The following is a 16,290-nucleotide window of genomic DNA, read 5'->3' as shown; positions in this document are numbered from 1 at the left end:
TTTACATCTGATTATGTTTCATAAATCAGTCTCGCATCAGCCCAATAAGATGATCATCAGCAACAGAAAATGTATGAAACATCTTACGAGAAAATAGACAAATGCACAGCAGTCGACTGCAGGTCATACCACACAACTGATACACCCTGAGATAACAACAAAAGAAAATGGTTTAATGTGAGATAAATTACCTGTCACAACGTCTCTCTCTCTCTAGAGTGCATAATCAGTAAACCATTAAACCATACATCGTTACAATGCCTCTAAGCCGATTACCCCGTCTACTTTCTATCACCCTTTACGCAGGTCCATGTCAATTTAGAGGTAGTTGGTTCTCTTCTTCGAGGAAGCATGAAAGACAGCATTCAACTTGTATCTATCCCTTTTACCACAACAGACACACAGCACAATGTTACTGAAAACCATGCAGCAACTGTTCTGCAAGCTATTCCAGCTGTCTTATCATTGTCCACAAAAACGACTGCTCCCCAAGTTACCAGCGCTTCCATGTCAAAATGTCTTCTATTCATCGTCTTGTCATATTCTCATTTCCATGTGTAAGGATTATCCTGAACCAAGCGGACATGTAAGTACTTCCTCATTCTCGCTCATTTTCTCTGAATTTTGCCGTGTTTTCCCTCAATTTATACCTATTTCCCCCATGTTATGTCACTTCTGCTGATGTGATGATGACATCACTTCTCACCATATGTTCTGAAATTGCTTGTAAATGTAGTACATTTGTCAACATCTAGTGCAACTGCGCTGTTTTTCTGTATATGTATGTATATGCCTGTATTGATTTCACATAGGGCCACATGGCACAGGGTAGGTTTGGGATAGGATTAGGATAGAGCTCGCAGGTGGATCCATCACATGTTATGTCATGGATAGGGGTCGAGGGTGGATCCGCCATATATTACAGTCACGATGGGGTTTGAAGATGAATCCACCATGCATTATGGCTATCGATAGGATGCAGAGGTATATCCACCAAGCATTGCTGATGGGATAGTGATTGGATTCACCATGCTTTATCACTGGTATATATATTTGGGAGGTGCATCCATCATGCATTACAGCTGGGATAGGGTTCGATGTATGCCTCGGCTGGTGTCTGAAGTTGGATTCAGTGGTGGTAGGTTCAGAGTGCGGTCTGGCGGCCCCTAGGCCAAACTCATACAGGCTCAAACACAAACAGAAAAATAGGACAGTTGAGCCATTTATTAAAAACTTTACTACTCTTACAAGTAATTTTAGAATAGGTGGCAAGAAGTGTTCTCATGATCACATCAGCAGAAATGACATAAAATAGGTGTTATTGCAAAAATTGACAGAAATACATATAAATTGAAGGAAAAACGCCAAAATGCGGGGGAAATTGAGTGACAATGAGGAAGTACTTACATGTCTGCTTGGTTCAGGATAGTCCTTATACATGGGAATGAGAATATGACAAGACGAGAAATGTAAGGCATTTTGACATGGAAGCGCTGGTAACTTGGGGAGCAGTCATTTTTCGTGAACAATGATAAGACAGCTGGAATAGATTGTATAATGTGGGTGATCACAATATGTAGAGTAATAAATTTGTATATGTCAGATCATAAGCCCAGGTGTAACCCCAGAGTTATTACCGACCACCTTGTAGATTTTTATAAGGTGTCCTTAGCTAAAGAAGATTGTATTATCATCGGGGGGGGGGGGGGGGGGGGGGGGGGAAGGGAATGTTTGGTGGAATGTCCACCAAAGCGACGGGAAAGCTATTTTGGCACCTTTATCTAGATGTACGAAGACTTTTGCGACATACTCCATTCTCCAGCCGCATTTGGGACATAAATAGAGTCATCAGTTTCATAACTGCAGTGATTCTAAGTTATTGGCTGGAGTTCGAGAGGTACGGCAATTCCTGTTTATATTTTTGCTAGACAGATGCAGTGGAAGAGACTGTGTTCTTTTGCCAGAGGTAGAGGAGCATTGCGGGTAATTTCAGGTTTCCAACACCGCTCCTATGCGATTGTCTATTTCATCATAAGATGTCGTTGTTTCATGCATTTTCCTTTGCTGATGGTCATTTTATAGGACTGATACGAGCAAAGTATATTTCTCGATCAGACTTGAGCAGTGGGTGCTGTATACTTCCCGAAAGCTATATAGTGCATGGTTAACAAAGATTCTAAGTTACTTTCCCTTCTCTTTGGTGTGGAAGGTAGTAGTTTTATCATCTTAAAGTTTCTAAACGTTGTGAGTGGGATAGAAAGTTGCATGGTTAATGTATGTCAGGTGTTGGAAATATAGTTCCTGCATTGAAGTACAACAACGTTTTAGCCCATGCGACTAATATATCAGGAATCACCCTGCTTTAACATTACAACATCCTTAAATTCAGAGCTGTATAGCTATAGGAGTCTGTTTCTATGTTCTATGATGATTTCTCTCTTCCCAGTGCCTTCTTGGTATGGAATCCAAATACTGCACCACACTCTAGACCTGACAGCACAAGTGATTTACGTAAGAAGTTTCAGACTCCCTCCATCTGGACCTCTATTATACATACATTATACATTTCTTCTTCTTCTTAACCATCTGTTATCACCACAATAATTTCAAATATATGACGCTCATTGAGAAATGTGTGTAATTGGACCTGCGATGTGAGTAAGACTGGTGTGGAACAGTCTTCGCAATACGGCTGTCACAGTTTTGGAATGAGAATACCAGTCTGTATCACTATCGTTTGTCAATACAAGTTTGGAATGCTTGTTATACTCTTTGCAAAAACAAAATATCGAAATGTATTGACTACATGGAATTCAGGTCATTTCGTTCTTTCACGAGACGTCGTATGTAGTGGGTATAGTACCCTCCTACATCTGATCAGTTCCATATTATACTAGAGACAATGTTGCAGGGAGGGTTGGTTGAAGACAGAGGAAGAATTATGAGACGGCTAGAGAGGGACCATCTAGAGGTTTGCTCAGGGCCCTTGGCCTATAATTTCAAAGAAGGGATAGTTCGTTCCAAAATGGAGGGCTGAATGCAAGAGCTTCGAATCCCCAACTTCATCCCACGAATGCGGCTATACTTTGTGAATCCATCCACATAGGGGGAGACAGCAAATCGTAATAAATCTTACCGAACTTGTGTACTGCTTCAACTAAGGAACTCAGTTTCTGCACCTCACTTCTGATGATTGGTATTTCCTACATTAAGAAACAGTATTTGTGTCATGTGATGTAGGCTTCCTTACAGACAGGTCTATGCAGGATTGGCTTAGGAGCAGTATACCAGAGCTGTAAGTCACTTACTTCCACCAGAATGACAATACAACCGTGAGACAGAACGCAAGGTAGCTTTGTCTCCCATAGACGAATGCGATATACATTTGACCATTTTCTGATAGCGACCTCTGACAGAAGTTGGCTGTCAAGGCTATGTTTATTGATATCTTGACGCCACTGAACTTCTAGTGCCTTACTCCTATCCATTTGTGGTATAGTGACTTTTTAACCATCAAATCTTCTCTTCACAAATACTTCGTCTCTCGCTTTGTTATGTGTGCTGAAAGACCAGTCTAGGTTCAACAATGCTTGAAATAATGCATTATATGTTTTATATGTGTTACTGAAGCCTGTTCTCCATGATTTTGCTTTTCCTTCTAACCTACTGACCACGAATTTGATTTTTTGTTGTCCTGACATGTTTTCAGGAACAATGCCCTCAAGCTGTCTAATGAAGGTGTATAGTTAATTTACTAGAGAAATGATGGAATTTATACCCATTAGCGCAATTTGATATATCACTTACCTGAACAACATATTTCTTTCTTGTTCACACCAAATTTCTGCTTTTTGTTTAACTACATTTTCAATTTTGTCTTGCATCTCAGGACGAACGGTTTGCTCTGTTTTTCTCAGTTTACCCTGACTCGCACTTCTGTTCTTTCACAAGTGGATTCTGCATGTGAAATGTTACAATTAAGAATTTCATGGTCATTTTCGATAGATTATAAATTATTCCATCGTATTTTATGACTATCATTACATGCTTTAGTAGCTTTGGTTTGCTATTGTATAATATTACTGAAATCATTAATTGTTGTTTGTATTGTCCCAGTCTGATCTTTCAAATCCTTATTTGACTTTTTGATTTCATGGTCAATCATCTGATTCATTTTTGTCCTAAAAACTTCCAAATTTCATACCCCATTCTTTTGTTTGATAACCTAGTTCCTTACTATATCCTTCAGTTCTAGTTCCAAGATTTGCAACCTTTTATTCCAAAGCATCGAACTTAGTGTTAATTGGAGCTATTTCTAAATGACTTCTTTTAACCCCTTATTCATTTTACTTTAATTCCACCTTATTTTCTTTTTATTTCTTCAAAATTAATTTTCTTAATTCTTCCTAATTTTTTTTTTTTGCTCTTGCAGAATTAATATAACAAATATCATGATGTTTTTCTTAATTCTTCCCAATTTTTTTTGTTCTTGCAGAATTAATATAACAAATATGCTGATAACCCTGAATTGGCATAATAATAGCTGATGCTGTATCACGGCTTACATCTTTTTTCCCAGACACTTTACTAATACTAATGTTCCAATAGCAAATCTTAGACTGCTACAAGCAAGCGCAACACTTACACTACTTTTCTTCCTCGACGCTTTGCCTATTATTCTTGCAGTTGTGGGCAGCACACGTCAGACGCTTTCTGTGCTGCGGACTGCGCCGGCCGCTGCGAGCTGCTGCCGCACCTGCTTGTGGCTGCCTCACGCTTACTTTTATTCTCGCATATCCCATTCCTGTTTTTACTGATACTACTTTCATGGTAACGAAAAATTTGATTTTGCAGCAACATTTATTATAGCTCAGCTGCAGTTCAATAACAGTTCAAACACACTTCTAAGCCAAATGATAACAGTTCTTATACAGTACCGTGGCGATTTACATTTCACGCTAGTCACAGTCCTTACACAGATCGCTGGTCGGTTGCAGTTCACAGTTCTCGCGAATAAAATCTGGCCTCACAATTCTAAAGCACTTCGACTTCAGAATTCCCTACAAGCGATGCCATGTACGGCAAGTTGGAAAAGAGAGGGAAATACGCGCATGTGATAAACACTTTCCCTTGAAAATTTCTCTCCTTCATACCATCTCTGTGTTACCACAGATAAAAGGTCACTGAGCTCATTTGTGCTGCCACCACAATACACTCGAGGTCCTTATTTGTTTCCACCGCCCTGGGGTATGAATAATTAAACTTTCAATTAGTCTGTTTATACGGAATGCCACTTCCTTTTCATTAGCAGAATACGAGAAACTGCAGGATTATATTTCGCTTTATGAATCACTAATAATTTCCATTCTTCATAAATTCACAGAGAATAAACAAAATAATGAACTGTGTGTTTGCTTAATTACTGTCACATTGTTTTCAGTTACACGTCCACATAACGAGAGATTGCTTATTAAGTCCTTAACGGTACTGAGCAAGGCAGACCACGTGTCTTCTTCCGAGAGCGCCGAATCAGCTCTGATCTTACAGCCGAACCACTTTACGCATGGCGCCATGCGAAGATCTTCGAAGTGTTTCGTCTGCCTTTTAGTTTAGCAACTGTTCATTATTCTGCTTGTAATTAATAATGGAATGGTAGCCTGCTATTGAGAGATGCTCTTATACCAAATTTAAGCAAATTCACTGTTTACTTCTCGTAATATCAATAACAGAGGTTTATCATTATGGCGCGCTATTTATATCGCAATAGCGAAGTGCAGAGGAGAACCAAAATTTAGGCGGTCTTTTTCACGATAGCCGTGCCGAAGAAACCATCTGCCCATTGGTACCTCTCACCTCATTACGGCATCTTCCTACTGCTGCTTTCTCAACTGCTCCAAGTAGACCTTCTTGCAAATGAGTTGATGACTGTAAAGCCAGGTTCAAAATGGTTCAAATGGCTCTGAGCACTATGGGACTTAATTTCTGAGGTCATCAGTCCTCTAAAACTTAGAACTACTTAAACATAACTAACCTAAGCACAACACACACATCCGCGCCAGAGGCAGGATTCGAATCTGCAACCGTAGCGGTCGCGCGATTCCAGACTTTAGCGCCTAGAACCGCTCGGCCACCCTGGCCGACTGTAAAGCCAGGAATACGAGTAAAGTAATCCGACTGCAGGTAATGTTCACTCACCGTGCAAAGGGACACTCATGATCAGTTTACTTAATGACACTGTCAATTTGATATCAATGGCGTGCTGCCGGGCGGGCGGAAGCGATGCCGAGAGTAACACTACTAAGGTTCAAGAGCTGGAGTGGTAATCAGGCGTTTTTTCGCTCGGCGAGGTCTTTTAAAGGAATTTCAGTCTTCCTCCTTCACAGCGAGAGATGCTTATCATAATAAAATCAGTTGTATTATCGAATTTATAAAGCGATATGTCTTATAATTCTGACATTTACAACCCCTCTTTGCTGCTACCTTGAAAGACTACGTATGTGATGAGTCATTTGTTTACTTTAAGAGAGTTCGAGAGTGAGAAGCCATCCTGTGAGAGAGGTAGAGCATGCTTGTAGCACTCCGTCATGAGCCAAAAATGAGTTCAGTGTTCTAGTCCTGTGGTGCAGGACGCAGCAGATATTAAGCTGAATAGAACAGACTTTTCTACCTGATGAGAGAACACTTAGAGGAAATACAGCCTGTGCCACTGTGTCGTACAAGATTTTCACAACAAATAACGATACTTCAGCGATGTTGAAACGCGTGTATGGTCATTTCTTCTGTTTTCGAAAATAACTCGTACAAAAGGGAAGAATTTACATCTCATGTAAGGAATTCGAAGTGTATTGACAAAACAACATCCCCGTTTCCGAATTTTTTAACTGAGGAGTCTATGTCAGGGGTCCAACTGCAGTTAATCCAAGTCACGCCGCGCCGCATTGTTCCACGGTCAGCGGCATGAGTGGTCACGAGGAGCTGGGCGACCGAAAGTCGAGACTTAGGGCTGTTGCGAGCGGCGGTTTCTCGGCTGCTAGGTGCTAGGTCCATCAGGTACACAATACACTCAGTAGATGGTGGTGGACTGGAGGTAACTGGTCAGTTTTTCTTTTTCATCTCTAGGTGTCGTGTTCAGGTAAGATAATGAGCACTACATTCGTAAAAAATTTCGTACAGTGTGTTTTTAAATATGTTTTCATGTTCAGGATACGACTTGCGACTCATATAAGTGTGTTTCATTCAGAAATGATGTTGCTACACGAGTCCTGTGCATAAAGGCACAGGAGTTACAATCGCACTGAACATCACTCAAACCTCGTCGTTCCTTCAAAAGACCACCTCAGACGCTGTGGCCGCCTGCTTTCCCACCTCCACCGTCCTGCCCTTCCTCCACAGGCGTTACTCCATCCCTGTGAATCTCGCAGGCTTCACCGTTCCTTTCTCCGCAGTCGTCACTGGGACACACCTCCGGAACTTACAAATACACATTCGAAACATTCTTACTGTAAAGAAACTCTAGGAATGGCACCATACATGCACACGACTCAACGCCACCTACGTTGTCAACTACTCCAAGTACTGGTCCGCCTTCCACTGCCTTACCAGTAGCCATCCCAACACACATCACCCACTCCTCCATGACAATTGCCCCTTCCATGAAAGCCTCAGTAACGCTAATCATTTCACTTACCACCTCTCTAAAGTCTTCCCCACACCTGATTACCCTCACATTGATTACTCCCTCTCCCTGATGTCTTCGACCACACTGATACCACTGTCCTGCCTCTTGCTCCCAACTTCCGTTACTTGGACCAGTTACTGCCAACAGAGCTGAGCACTCCTATCACAGCACATGACATTAAACTCATCCTCCACTCCAAACGCAACACCACTCCTGCCACCTACTGCCACCTCAAGGAATGCCCTCTCTCCTTCCTCACTGTCCTTGCCAACCTGTACAACACTATACTCACCACTGCCTTTTACCCCAACTGTGAAAGACCTCATACATCCTGTTGTTGCTTAAAACCAACAAACCCCCTTCTGACACCTCCTCCTATCGCCCCATAAGGTCTTCAAGGCCATCTTCTCCTGACATATCCATCACCATGTAACTCAGCACCACTTCCTCCCTCTTACCCAGTGTGGTTTCTGGCCTCCTCCTCTGCCAAAGACCAGCTCCTCAACCTCACCCAACTCATCTCCCTCCAACATAACTGCTGTTGCTCTGCTATTTTTTTTTTCCGTCGACTTCCAAAATGCCTATGTTCATGTATAATTCCAGGCTTCTTTTCAAGCTACAGAACTAGGCCCTTCCTATCAATTTCATCCATCTTATTGCCTCCTTCCTCACCCACCACTCTTCCTATGCCACCACCCATAATAGCAATTCCTGACCTTTTACCCTGACCTGAAGGTGTGCCCCAGGGCTCTGTCTTTTCTCTGCCCCTTTATCTCCTAAACACCGCTGATATGCCCAAACCACCTCCACCTGTCCACCTCCTTCAATATGCTGCTGACACCGCCTTCCTTGCCCATTATCCTACCGTTCAACAGCCTAAGCGCTGCCTTCAAACTGGCCTAGACCAGTTTATCAATGGTGCAACCACTGGCTCCTTTTGATGAATCCTTCCAAAACCCAGGCAATCATTATACGATGGACCACACCCTCCTTCCAACTCCACTATTTCTACCTCACCATCTATAACCGTCATATCCAACTTACTCCCGCCTTGAAATACCTTGGCCTCACCAGTGATCGTCACCTCACCTGGATACTCCGTATCCTTACTACCTGACACAAAGCTCACAACAGAATCCTCCTCCTGAAACTCCTGTCCAGCCAGACATGGTGATTGCCACTTTCCACATTCCTTCATACCTACAAATTCTTGATACAACCCATCCTTTGTTATGCCAGTGTCACCTCGGTCTCCACCCCTCCTAAATTCTATAAAGCCCTCCAAATCCTTGAATGCCATGTGCTCTGCCTCACTTTCTGTAGACATCTCCTGTCCCATAGAAGTATTCTCTACGACCTCATCTCTTTCCCACATCTCTCCCCTTTCCTTGTACATATCCGAATTCTCGACACGAATTGCTGCCTCAATGCCCTTCATCCTCTAGTGTTGCCTTTGCTCTCCGCTCTTCTCCTGCTACCTTCTTCTTTCCCTCCCCCTCTGCTCTTTTCTCGCTCCTAGCCTCCCCCCCCCCCCCATCCTTCTCTCTTCTCCTTTCCCAGTTCTTGCATTCCTTCCTGGGTTTCCCCCTTTCCCACCTTCCCCATCTCCTGCCCATTGGTGTGCCACCGGTTTCCCACTTCCATCCTTCCTGCCCTGCCCCCCTCTCCCATTGCCCATTCTCTCTCCCCTCTCTCCCTCTTCTCTGACTTCCTGTCACTTGGTAGGTCCTTCCAGTTTTAATCCATTTACTCCCTGTCGTGTTTTGGTGTTCACCATGTACGTTACACAAGTGCAGTGTGTGTTAAGTGTCATCGCCCTGTGTGGCTTTCATACTGTGAATGCCATTTTTAACTGTACTCTTTGTGCCACCAGTATTTATGTGCCATGTCTTCGTCATTTTAATTATATGTGAATTTTCTGTAAATGTGGCTCATTAAACTATCCTTTTTTGTCTATTTTAGCTCGAGTTGTTTCTCCACCTCATGTAGAAACTTCATCCTTTATCCCATTTCATTATGTATGGGCTGTGGGTTAGACTGACTGGAGAAACACTCTAGTGCTAGTGTATTCACTCCACATTTTTGGTTATTGATGTAATTTGATGGAGTTACTGTCTGGTGCTCGATCTATGGCAACTAACCCAGTCCAACTCAGATTGTTTAAATAAACAATGTTCTGCCCTTTGTACAAAAACACTTTCATTCATTCTATATGGCAGCTCACAAAGACTGCAGCTCCCTCACAGTAGCGCCCACTGATGATGATGATGATGATGATTGTGATTATGATGATGATGATGATGGTGTTGTTGTTGTTGTTGTTGTTGTTGTTGTTTTGAACTAGATCAGTTGGTCTCCGAAACTTAGGCTGAAGACACAAAATTTGATATTCCAGTTAACAAATTTGCATTTCCCATCATTTTTTTTCTGGGAGAGGTGCGATGTCCTCTGGGGCTGGTATTCCTAATTGTTTGGATAAATAAATAAACAGGGTGAAATTGTTCAAATAAATACTATACTTATACATCCAGTCTGACAGCTCGACACAGATAGAGTGAGTTTTCTGCCATTTTCAGGGATGGAGGTGATGGCAGGTGTGGAATTGGGTGCGGTGCGGGTGTGGTTGGAGGTGGGGATGCGGATGGTGGTTGGAGAGGGGAGGGAGAGGGGAAAAGGGAGAGGCAGAGGGAGAAAGGGAGGCAGAGGGGGAGAGGGGGGAGGCATGGGTGAGGAGTGGTGGGGAAAACGCCTCATGTGCCAGCTGTGGAAAGCCCATGAATTCACCAGGGGGTAGGGGGATTAATTGTTCGATTAATTAATTTACATAATTAATTTGATATAAAAAGTGGTGTAGAACACAGTTTGTTCTACTACTGATGGACAGATATCGAGGGGAAGGTGGTGACAGGGACAGGTAGGAAGACAATGAGATGGACAGGCTTAGGGAAGGAGGAAGTAGACAGAGAGAGGCGAAAAGAACAGATCGACTGTAAAGGGAAAGAAGAGGTGACGGACCGAGACAGGGGAAAGAAGATACAGGCAGAGAGATTAGGGAGGAGGAGATGAATGGAGGGAGGGAGAAACAGACAGGGAATGGGAAGAGGAGTATATGGACAGGCAGAGGGGAAAGCGGGAGACAGAAAGGGAAACAAAATGGGAGAAGATGAACAGGGAGGGGTGGAGGAGATTGACAGAGAGAGGGGGAGAAAGAGATGAAATTACTGGTAGGAGGAGAGGATGGTCAGAGGGGGTACGAGGAGATTAACAGAGAGAGGGGGAGGAGGAGATCGACAGAATGAGGGGCAACAAGACATGGACAGAGAGTGTGGTCTGAGGGATATGGACAGAGAGACGGAACGGCAGAGATGGACAGAGGCTGGAATAAAGAGGAAGACAGGAATAAATACACACCCAGGCAATGCCAGGTATTCAGCCAGTACATATACAACAGCAAAATCGTTTAACTTGACAGTGCAGGCAGAGAGGTGTTAAACAGTGATGATCACAAAGCATGGACCTATGTATTAAATCAGTTAAACAGCAAAAAATCTCGTTTCAGTAACATACTCTTGTCTTTCACACTGTTTTCTTTTTATTATTGCTCCTGATTACGTGTTTCGCTTTAAAGCATATTGAGATCAAATCTGTGGTGCAGACAATTAATACCTTATCTGCGCTTGCTGTCTTCTTGATATGTCTTCCAGTCTTACGGTGTATCTCCGGTGTCGTAGATTCTAAGCACAAATTTCAAAATCCCCCCATGATTTTAGATATCCCAAAGGAATATTTTCTGGCCCTTCGGCCTTGTTTGTCAACAAGTCTTCCAAAGTACTCGCTCTTACTTTTCTGGAACGTCATGAAACTGTTCTCCCTCTCATAGACTACTTAATGAACTCTTTTCGCTCACCCACACTTTCCCTTCTGCGTTTAACAATGGAATTCTTGCTTGAGTTCTAATGCTGAAGCTTGCTTTTAATTTCATTGACGGTTGTTTCGATGTTATGTATGTTGAACTAGTCCTTCGATTGGTCATAGACAGTGTTAACTGATTACACTTTCATTCAATTTGGAACTGATCTCTGTCATCAATGTCAGTCACAAGTATGACCTTTGTGATCAGGAATACACCCGTCTGTTAGTTGTGGACTGGACGCAAGTAGCCTCCAAGTGTTATCTTGAGCAGTTCGTTGCCTTTCTAGACACACATGCTGTGGCTGTTTATGAGTACAGCTGGCTGCCGGCTGATATGAAAGTATACGTACCCCCCCCCCCCCCCCTCCTCCCATTGCACCACAGCTGTTCCCTGTTGTAATGGATCCATGCGTTCCTCAAGGCTTTTGTGGTGTGAACTGCATTCTGCAGTAATGCGTCATGTGGAACCCTTGTGATGAAGGGTACAACAGGTTTTACACACTGACTAGCATTCAGCCTCTCTTAAAAGATTACTATATCGATCATGTGTTAATGCAATACCTCCAAGCAATGTGACTCCAGGAACTGGGAGGTATATATAAATGATATCTCCTGTGAAATTCCAGCAGGTCATCCACTGTCAGATGGGCGTCGATATGATCGCTGCATACAGAAGAGATACTCACTTCTGAATCTCAGAGGAGATCAACTGACTCTGACACTAAATCATGTGAGTCACTGTAGCCTAAGGTATGGCGTCAGCAGTAAAAAAGGCATAAAATAGAGATCTCAAACGAGCTTTCAGTAACGTGTTGCGAATGCTTCGTGGTGACACTGTGACTGCAGCTGTCATTCGTCCACTCACCAGAGCCCGTCAAATAATCCTACCATCTTCTCATGATGCGGTCCTGAACTGTGGCTATTCTTACTGTTGTAATGTTGTCCAATGTTCGTCTCTTCACCAACCATTCTAAAGTCACTGTATTACAGATAGCTGTTTGTGTGTTCTGACGCTTTGATGCTCCCAGATCACTTGTCAATGATTCAAAACGTCCAAAATACAGCTGTAAGCTCCACATGTAGATCCTGCAGGACTGCTGTCACCTGAAACGTTCCAGTATCGTTAGACACACTCTATAGCCATCAAGTATTCGCAGCATTTTCAATTTGTATGAATGATTTGATTCTCTATAGGAAATACTCAAAGTAAGTTCGCAACGCAGGAAATTTTGTTCAACAGATACGACAGGCACTGATATTCTGGAGTGTCTGTTTGATAGTATTTGGTCAAGATGTTCAAGCTGTAATACATTCCATTTCCGCCAAGGCGTTTGTAGAACTAAAGAAAAGTGTTGTCTTTGTTGACGCAGCAACTGAGAACTCAGTTAGAGACCGTCCATGAAATTTGATTATCACAGTTTAATGAATCATACCTTTGGCTCTTTCGTCTTTGCTGGTCTTCTTCTCGGTCCTTTATATTTTCATACTCCTTCACAATCAGATCACTTTCACAGGTGCCAGTCATTTCCTGAGATCTATTTTCAGAATGCACATTTCTTCACAGTAGGCTTATATGATAAACAATGTTAAATAGAAAAAACGACGACCTACAAACGAATTATCCAAATTAGATGGAAGTCGGTAGATGTGATGGACATGTACAGACAAAGAAAAAGTAAAAAATTACAATTTCAGAGGCACTGCATGCTTTGTTTCACAGAAAAAGCTTCACTAATTGAGCAAGTCAATAACGCGTAGTCCATCTCTGGTCCTTATGCAAGTAGTTATTCGGCTTTTCATTGTTTCATTGGTTGACGGTTTCGGATCTCCTCCTGAATGACATGTTGGCACATTCTGTCCAGCTGTCACAGTAGATCGCGAGAATCGCTAGCTGGTTGGAGAGCCCTGCCCACAATGCTCCAAACGTTCGTAATTGGGGAGAAGTACGGCGATCTTGCTGGCCGAGGTGGCGTTTCGCAAGCACGATGACACGCAATAAAAACTCTCGACGTGTGCGCGTGGGCATCGTCTTGCTGAAATGTAAGTCCGAAATGGTTTGGCATGAAGGGCAACGTAACAGGCCGGAGAATGTCGTCCGAGTATACTGCTATCCTGTAATGGCGCCGCGGACTACATCCAGAAGGATATGAAATGGCGCAAGTGGCACCCCAGACACCACTCCTGCTTGTCGGAGTAAGGTTGAAATCTCACTGCTGGTGGGGCGTGTCCACACACGTCCTCGCTAGTCATCGGGGCTCATTTCGAAGCGGGACTCATCACTGAAGACAATTCTACTCAAATTAATGAGATTCCAGGCTGAAGATGTGTATGGAACACTTACTGCACAGCGGTACATTGACGATATTCTACGCCCCGTTGTGTTACCCTTCACGGCAAGCCATCCTGGGCTTACATTTCTGCAAGGTGATGCCGTCAGCATGCGACGAGAGTTTCCACTGCTTGTGAAGACAAATACTTACCTTGAGCCACCGGATCTCTCTCCAGTTAAGAAAGTTTGTGGCATTGTGGGCAGCGCCTCCTACCATCTCGGCATTTCGAGGATCTAAAGCACCAGTTGCAAGGAATCTGACACGATGTCCCTCAGGAGGACTAAGTTTTTCTGAAACTGTAATCATTTGCTAGTCTGTACATGTACAGTCGTGGACAAAACGAGCGAGACCCCTCGCCTTTTCGTTATGCTGATCCGCACGGCTTTAAAGTCTGCTACACAGCATAACAGGCAAGGCGACGAAGTGCTACCAACATACTATGCGCAGGCGTGAAATTGACAAACTATCTGAACTTTTTTAGACTGTATTCCATAATTTCTAAGACTATATTAATGCTGATTAGTGTGTTAAATACAACACGTAAACATAAGACAGAACTGAAAGAAGAAACGCTAATTTGTATGAAACGGACGAATAAAAATGAATTTCAGCTTATCCAGATAACAGACAAAGAACCCCAGACCGTTACGAATTAGCAAAATATTATCCGCATTCGCCCGCGAAACGGTCTGTGTCAACGTTCAGACCAGTCATACTGGATTACCATTGCTGACCTACCATGAAAGTGTGCAAATTGAGCAATGCGTGAAGATTCATAACGAAATTCACTTAAACATCATTCAGTGCCACACTTAAGTCAATTCCATTATTGACAGAAGCGGAAAAAGGAGGCAGTATTATGTATGAAATTCTACAAGAGTGTCATATTGACATCCACAGAGCGCCAGTACAGAATAAAGGTAGCGATAAATCGTATTGGGTGCGCGAGAATTTCTTAAAATTGCTTTACTGATATTCTACCTGCCTCCATAGAGATTAGAACCGAAAACAAACCAGACCTTCCTTTCACTATGCTAGCAGACAACCTAGGCAAACAGCCCTCTATTATTACCCCAGACATGAACAAGCCGGCAATTTCGCAATAAAAATCTGCAGTTTCTGTTGCATAGAGCTTTCTGGACTCAAAAACATGAATTTTCTTCCTTTATGTCACCACTTATGCGACAATCATTCGGGATGATTATCGAAATAACAAATTACTGTTATTAGAGAGTAAATTTTGTAGGATAATTCTGCACCACCCCAGGAAATAAACGGCTACATAGCTGCCAAACGTATTCTGCATTGTTTCGAATTCTCCACTAGACTCGCCACAGCCAGAAAACGTTCATTAGCAGAAGTGTTTCTTAAGCTAGCTAGCAATGAGAATGTTCGTACTTCTAAAACGCGGTGGCATTAATACTGGGATGTAAATTACCACGTGTATAGGCAAATACATTCTATTTGCATTCCTGTAAACGTGATTTGGATCGAAAACGTAGCTACGACTAATATGCTTATGTATCGACAGCAACTAGAACATTTCGAATAAAGAGTAGCGGGTGTTATTTATGCGGCCCTCATCTTCAGTGTTTTCGTTGTTAGGATTTCGTCACCTAAACCGGTAAAAACGGAACCCTACTAGTCTCACTTTCTTGACCGTCTATCGGTCTACCCAACCCTTAAAACCCGTTTACCTCCAGAACGGGTGGACATAATAAGCGGAAATGTATCGCACTTCTTGCTGTAACCGGTCCTTTGCTGGTGTAAAAAAGTGAGCTTCTATGTCAACGCAATCAAAAGATACGACGGTTTATGTAAAGAAAATTTACGCGAAAGGTCAAAAAATGGCTTCAAGAACTATGCGACCTAACTGCTTAGGTCATCAGCCCCTAGACCTAGAACTACTTAAACCTAGCTAGCCTAAGGGCATCACAGACATCTATGCCCGAGGTAGAATTCCAACCTGCGACTGAAGCAGCCGTGCGGTTCGTCACTGAAGCGCCTGGAACCGCTCGGCCACCGCAACGCGGCGAAACCCTACTCACCTCATGTATAATGATAATATATACTGTCTAGTGAGGATAAACTGTATTCTCCAGCAACTCAGATCGTTTGATCACGGAACTTTTACGAAGCTACATTCAAACTTTGTCGAAGTCGTCTGCAATATCCATTACAAACACCCTAGGAACTTCGTATGCGATATCCACTTCTGAATACGCTGGCAGATAATGCAGTACTATAACAAGTAGGTGGGAACTTATTGTTATTGGTCCATGCATGACACTTTATTTCAATATCACTTTAACGCGCCTAGGTGTTCATATATGGCTGAAATTAATGAACAAAAAGTAAATAAACAGTAAA

This window comes from Schistocerca nitens, chromosome 7 (genome assembly GCF_023898315.1).
Source record: "Schistocerca nitens isolate TAMUIC-IGC-003100 chromosome 7, iqSchNite1.1, whole genome shotgun sequence".
Taxonomy (NCBI): domain Eukaryota; kingdom Metazoa; phylum Arthropoda; class Insecta; order Orthoptera; family Acrididae; genus Schistocerca; species Schistocerca nitens.
This window is presented reverse-complemented; position numbering follows the sequence as displayed.